We start from the raw sequence: 7739 nt of genomic DNA, 5'->3' as shown, positions 1-7739 counted from the left end.
AGGTTTGGAAGCAACCCAGGTGTCCACTGACAGATGAATAGATAAGCAAAAAGTGATGTGTATCTGCATGTGTACATACACAATGGAACATTATTCAGCCTTAAAAAGGAAGAAAATTTGGCACATGCTACAACATGAATGAACCACTGTGTACATGAAACAAAAGACAAATACTGTATGATTCCACTTATATATGACACCTACCTAAAGTTGTGAAATTCATAAAGAGAGAAAATAGGATGATGTGGCCAGGCACTTGGAGGAAGCAGAGGGAAAGGAAAGTTGAATGGATTCAGAGTTTCAGTTGGGGGAAGATAAAAAAGTATTCTGGAGATGAATGGCAGTAGTATTTGCATAACAATGTGAATCCACATTGTTATGCAGTGTGGTGAAAGCAGTTATGTTATGTATATTTTATCACAATTAAATGAGAAAAGATTGCTGAAATGGTAATAAAGGGTTGTGTACATGTCACACCCCCCCCAAGAGATCACCAAAGCAGTGTCAGATCATGTCGTATTTCCCTATCTTGACCCACATAGGCTTTTTTCTTTTTAATTCCTGCAAAACTTTTAGTTAGCCTATAATCCTGGTTATTAACCTATTAACTAGACTTTAAGGCAAGATACCCACTTATTTTGCTTGTTCTATCAAACAAGAACAAGAACTCCAATTCTACAGCATTTTTTGTTAGAGTTCCCTGTGCTGACCACATTCTGACCAACTTGATGAAAGAGAGAAGTCAGGAGAGGTTGGGAGCTCCTGGATGGAGGTTGAATAAAAGTCTGAAGCCAGTGTCCATGCCATCTGGGTTGTCCAGCTCCCATCTCCTTCCTATTTTTTTTTGAGGGGGGTGTTGTAATGTGAGAGGAATATTAACATAACTGAAAATCCACAGGGTCAGAGGAGCCAATCTCAAGTAGTTCTGTCTTTTCTTGGTTGCTGATTTTGCTGGGCCCATGCAGACTGATGTTAAACCAGGTAAATTCTAACAATGCAGTGGGAACACTAATACCATTAACTCAGGGCACTTGAGCTATCACTAAGCAGTCATTTGAGAAGGTTCCCATCCTTCCCACTACCTCTGTTCCTACCCTTGACTCTCTTGCAGGGACTGTGTCCATAGTTCAGTGAAGACTGACCTCTTCATGACCACCCAGGTCACATGTGAAGGGCAGCAGTGGTAAAGGTGGTGATGGGAAGTTATGTGTCAATTTTTTCAGGTCTCAGAACATCTGTGTTACTTCTAGGATTTTATAATCATATAGATAGTATATATTTAATAAGTTTTTGCCTTTCCCTCTTTACATTGATTAGGAAACTCAAAATCAAAATTTTAAGTCAACTCTAACAAAGTATATATAGACTTTCATTGCATGTACCTTGAATATATCTTTGATTTCATCTTATTTTTATCTTCATAGATCATGAGTGTGTGTGTGTGTATGTTATGCACACACCTCCACTCCACAATGTAGAAAATATAGGCAGAATAAATATGGCTACCCAATTAACCACATATTCTTTGCTCTTTGTAGACCTCTACTAACAACTAGTGGTGTTATAGGCCTTCCTAGAATAGACAATTAAAATTTTCTTAGGAGTTTTGCATTGGTAATTCCATTGAATGCTCACAAAACCTCAAGAAGTCAGCAGTGCTAATATTTATGTTCTACAGAGGAGGAAGCCAGAGAAATTGAACTGTCCAAGGTCACCAAGGGTAGAGAATAGGAAATGTGAGCAGCCCACAGCTGTGAACACCGAAGTGTCAGGACTCTTATGTTCTAGTTCTAGACTGCTGCGCTCACCCTCATTTATCTTTCTTGAAAATTATCCTTGAACTGTGTAGACACACTTGGGCAAACCTTTAAGTACTAGCCTGGATTTTTTGTTTAGACAATTAACTGTTTTGTTTCTTCTATCACATTCATTAAACAGTATTCCTTCACTTTCCCAGGCCTCTTTCCGACTTTGATACCAGAGATAGTTATTCACTCCTTTCCCAATCCTGCAGCATAGCCCTTGCACGATGTAATGAAACTGGCACTAGCTTGGAGATTAATTCTCTACCAGCTGTGTGGCCCTGAGCTAGCTCCTTAACTCTGCTAGTTTCGGTTTTATCATCTGTAAAATGTGGTGGCTGGACACTTCTGAGTTCCCGTTCAGCTCTCTCTTCCTGTGACTTGTAAACGCATACATGGCTACCTTTACTTTGGACAAGATTTCCTCTCTGGTTACCCTAGCAGCTCAGTTATATGACTTTTTTTGGTCTTCTGCAGTTTATTGTGGTGTGTCCAAGATAAGAAGGATGGGTCCATATGTTTATTAAAGTATGATGTAATATTATAAGAACTTTATGTAAATGCCACAATGTACTCCCACCCAGCACAACAATAAATAAATTAAAAAAAAAAAAACCCTAAAACCTGAACTATTTGCTAGAGGGGACATGATACTAGAGCTTTGGAGAAGAAATGCTAAATGGATTGAATATTCTGTTTAATAATTCACTAAGTGAATGACTTTGAGTAACTCCCCACAGTTCCTGGGCCTTACTTTCCTCATTTGTTGGTGAGAAAGGCAGTGTCTGACCCAGCTATCCAGCTGAAAGGTTAGAGACGGTAATGTGTGGAAAGCCCATAAAAGGTAAATTCAGTGTCCTGCTAGCTAGACTTAAAATGTTCCCCTCGTGATAATGCCCACTCTTGTATCAGCCATACTTCTAGGTTTTTTTGTTTTCTTTTTAAAAATTTTTATTAGTGTATCAAAGTTGTACAGGGGTGCAGTGTGATATTTACATATGTGCTTACAATGTATCTTAGATTCACCCCCTGCATCGTCCTCCCTCTTGCCCCTCCCCCATTCCTAGAGCAATCTCAAAAGGTGTCATTCTTCTGTGTTCACATACGGATACAAAATAAATCCACCCTCATTTCCCCTTTCCTTGTGCTCACCCACCTCCCTCTGGTACCCACTTCCGGAAAAGACCTATTTTTCCCTCCTGCCTTTCATGTTTTTAAAGTGTATATTGATATAGTTCAAGGGGTTTCACCTTGATACTTCAGGCCTGCATATATTGTGTTTTAATCAAATTAACCTTCTCCCCCATTACTTACTCATTCTCTATCATCATGCTCCCCTAATACTCAACAACTTACAGTACTGTGCATTCATTATATTATATTCATATGTATATGGGTTGTTTCAATATTTTTCATTCTCTAACATTTTCTTTCCCTCTCCCACCTCCAGTAGTCCCCTCAGACAGACTCAGTAATACAATTCTGTTGTCTCTCACCTTATATGTGTATATATACATACACATACATATATGATCATCTATATATCTCTATATACATTTAACTTATAAGTCTAGCTTCCACATATGAAGGAAAACATGTGACCTTTGACATTTTGAGCCTGGCTTACTTGGCTTAACATGAAGTTCTCCAGTTCTATCCATTTACTGCAAACAACAGAATTTCATTCTTCTTTATGACTGAATAAAACTCCATTGGGTATAAACTCCCTATTTTTTTCATCCATTCATCAGTCCTGGGGCATCTGAACTGCTTTCAAAGCTTGGCTATTATAAATAGTGACATCAGCCATACTTCTGACCCTATTTCCTATCAGAGTCCAAGGCTGCAGAAGGTAGCCATTTGTTCATGTGTTCATTCACACATTAATTCACCAGCCATTTACTGAGGATTTACCATGGCACTTGGCTTGGAGGCATACAGTATGAATAAAATAATTATACTTTTAAGGAACTGATAGTCTAGTAGACAGACACACAAATAAATAATTGATGTGCAAGGTAAAGAGAGCTGTTGTAGTAGAGTGTAAAGTGTTAGGGAGCACAGAGGAGGGGTTGACCAATTCTGCCTAAGGAAGCTGGGAAGTAGCATTAAGTCAGCTCTTGAAAAATGAGTGGAACAGGAAGGAAACTGCTGGGACTTCTGGGCAGAAGAAATCACACAAACAAGGAAAAAGAGAGGTGAATTAGGAAATCATGAGATGAGAAAAGTGAGTGCTTTCTTGTGGCTGGGATAAGAAGGCAGCTAGCAAGACTGAGCAGGAGGGGAATAGGCTGATATTAAATTCAAATGCTTATGGACCAAGTTGAGGAAAGGCTGTAGGATTCAAAGAGAAACCAATTCAAAGGTTTCATGAGATTGTTTGATAATCTTGATTACTAGCTATATAGTAAAGGTTAGCCTATTATATCAGACCCCCAAGACAAAATGTTTTACATATAATCTAGGCTGGAAAAGCAGCTCTGCTTCATGAGGTCATTTAGAGACCCAGGCGGCTTCCATCTTGTTTCTGTCTTGTCTCCCAGGGCATTGTCCTGGTATTCATCGTTGAAGTTAAGTTAGGACTCGAACCTGGTCTTAGAGTAGCTTTGGGGAAGGGCCACAATGCAGAACACATTTCTTTTTAAGGAAGTGACCTTTTACCATTCTACTCACATTCTGTTGAGAAGAACCTAATCATTTGCCATGTATTTTGTACCAAGGAATGCTGGGAAATATTGACTCTAAATTGATCATCTATATTTCCAAGACCAGACAGAAAACAGATTTGGGTATGGGGAGGGGACAATAGTCTGTGACAACTTGCTTTCTTGAGGAAATCATTAATTCTTTTAGATTGAAATGTTAGTCCTTTGAATACCTGTGTTGATTGCTTTCTTTTTTTTTTTTTAAGTACCTTGGATATTAGGACGTAAACAGGCAAATCAAGAAAATGTGAAATATGTCTCTGTGTGTCAACATTCTGTTTAGTTCACAAATTAAAACAAAATTATTTAAAAATATTGCAATTTTGAATGATGCCTCTAATTCTGTAAGACTCTGATATAGTTTCCATATCAATGTCTCATAAGAGGATTATGTTTTTATTTGGGTAAAAAAAAGCAGAATTCCTGGAAAAGCCAACCATTTTGAAGGCATAAAACCAATCTAGATGGAAATCTGAGGTTCTCAATGGAGTGTGCACCCAAAGTCAACCTATTCAATATGTGCCTGAGTTTCAGTGGCATGGTGGAATTGAAGTTACTGGAAGGCAAATTTTCAGAGGGCTGGAAGAATCAATTCAGTGAAAATGCTCAATATACTAGTGCTATTATTACTGATATAATTTTAGTATTCTATTGAGTGCTAGTCTTAATTTAATATTATTTAATATGGGTAGGTTTAAGTATATAGAATTGGCAGTTTGTGGAGTACAGAGATCACTGGGTTCTTGGAAGTTGGGGAGAATCTGAAAAAGTTTTATTCCTAAATTGTTCTTGTTGATCAAAGTCTCCCAAAACTAATTATTAGTAGTGGCTCTCCCTTGTATCCTTATCTCTTTCTCACTCTGTTAGTTAGTTTTCCATAGCTGTGACCAAAATACCAAAGAGAACAATTTAAAGGTAGGAAATACTTATTTTAGCTCACAGTTTCAGTTTTCAATCCATAGTCCTTGACTCCATTGATTCTGGGCCCATAGTGAGGCAGAAATCATTGCCATGGGAACATATAGCAGAGGCTACTCACCTCTTGGCAGCCAGAAAGCAGAGAGAGTGTGGGGCGGAACATGGACAGACATGCTCCCAATAGCATACTTCCTCTGCTCAGGCCCCACCTCCTAGTTTCCAGAACCTCCCAAACCTATACCACAGCTGGGGACCAATCCTTCAATACATGAGCTTTTTGGGGGAACACTTGATATTCAAAGGATAACATCCACCCTCCACTGTTCTCCCCACTCCCTTTCTTTCTTATTCATTCTGGCTATGCTATAGCTCAGGACTTTTGTCTTCTTTTACCTCTTTCTAACTATTTTCTTTGCCTCAATTACTAGAAAGAACCTTCTAATTTGCAGATCTTACTCAATAGATCTTTTGGCTAAATACCTTTGATATCTTTCTAATCCCTCCAGAGAAATTTCAAACTGCTCACAAGACTCTCCACCATCTTGCCTCCCTCTGTCTTTCAACTTCACCTTTAGTTACTATAAAGCCAGTCTGAGCTAGGCAACTACCTATCATCAAATGCACTCACATCCCATCATATATATTGTTACCACTGTGTCTTCCAGGAGAGGAATGCCCTGCTCCTCTCTTGTTCATCAATGTATAGTTTTCCAACACTAATATCATTTCCTTTTTCAGTTTTCATGACTCTTGGCACATCCAGGCAAAATCAGTCACCATTGTGTGTACCTAAATTGTACACAGCACTTACATTACATTGCATTATTGTTTAGGTCTGTCTTGTCTTTCCCCACTGAACTGAAAGCTTCTTAGAGAGACATAACATTTTATTCTTCTCTATCCATAGCTCCTAGCATATTCAATGGGCCTAGAATGTGGTATTATTTTCACTACTGTATACTGAGTATAAAAAATGTCCTAGGTAATTTACATATGGTATTTGAATATTTCCCATCTTCCAGATGAGGAAGCTAAAGCTTGCAAAGGTTAAATAATTTTCCTGAAGCCATATGATATGACCAACATTAAAACCTAAGTTGGACTTCAAAGCCAATGCTATTTTGTTGTTGACTAGACAGAGACATAAAAGGTCACTTTGGGAATGGTGTCAACCCATCACATCAAATTAGGTTAAGTATACAGACAACACACAGAAAACTCATTGTTGGCAACAACCAACTATAGCATTGCAAATAATTCAGACCATTGTCAATGCACTGCACAGAGCAATGTAATACAGGTTGTTTTTTTTGGGAGGGGGGGTGAGACAGGAGTTTGAACTCGGCTGCTAACTTGTGAGCTTTATAAAGCGGGGCTCTACTGCTTGAGCCACACTATTCAGAGGTTCTTAACTCTTAACAAAACACCTCTCCATTCTCACAATAGGTTAATGTCCTATTTTTCAGGTGTTATAGAACCACCTCAAGGTCACACAGACTGGAACCATCTGAACTAGGCCTAGAACTTTTTCTTTTATTCCTGAAAAAAAATTTTTGTTTGCTTTTTTAACTTAAACTGCTATATCTCATTAAGTATATTTCTGGGCAGAAGCTCAGTGGAAGAGAACTGGATTATATGACACAGGTTTTGTAGAGTGAGAGAGCCTATCTGAGTCTAGGAAAGGCAGACTAGAACAGTAAAGCTCCTCTAAGGCCAAGGACAGACAGCCAAAGAATAACTCCCAGTAATGCTGCATCAGGTGACTAGTTGTTAAATGCAAGGCTAAAGCCAAAAATATGATTCAAAAAATATATATATAAGGTCTCTCTAACCTTAAGTTAACTGTGCAAGGTCTTTTTTATTAATTAATTAGATCCCTTCACCAAGGGTGGTTAGGAAACTATGACAATTGCCAGGTTGTGAGCTAAGCATACATTTTCCTGTAATTTAGTTATTCAGCAAAATGTCCTAAGGTACTTAACTGACACAAAACAAACACTTTAAAACAACAATAACAAAAATGCATAGTCTGGTTGCTAATCTTTCTATTTAAAGAGTTACTCCCTCCTTTTAGAACTGTGTTCCCTGCTCTACACTGATGGCTATTTTGATGGTTAAACACGTAAAACATTGACACTGAAATATCCGATGATAGGGTCTTAAAGAAAGAGTCTGAGTTAATGAAATAAAGTAAGTCAATGAGACGAGGACTGCATTTTCTTCAACCCCTTCCTGCCAGAATTCTTAACACCTCTATTCTTGGGGTGGGAGTAAGGGGATGGAGAAGGGGAGGTTTCCCCTTAGACTTTGTTGA

This window comes from Castor canadensis, chromosome 7 (genome assembly GCF_047511655.1).
Source record: "Castor canadensis chromosome 7, mCasCan1.hap1v2, whole genome shotgun sequence".
NCBI lineage: Eukaryota > Metazoa > Chordata > Mammalia > Rodentia > Castoridae > Castor > Castor canadensis.
This window is presented reverse-complemented; position numbering follows the sequence as displayed.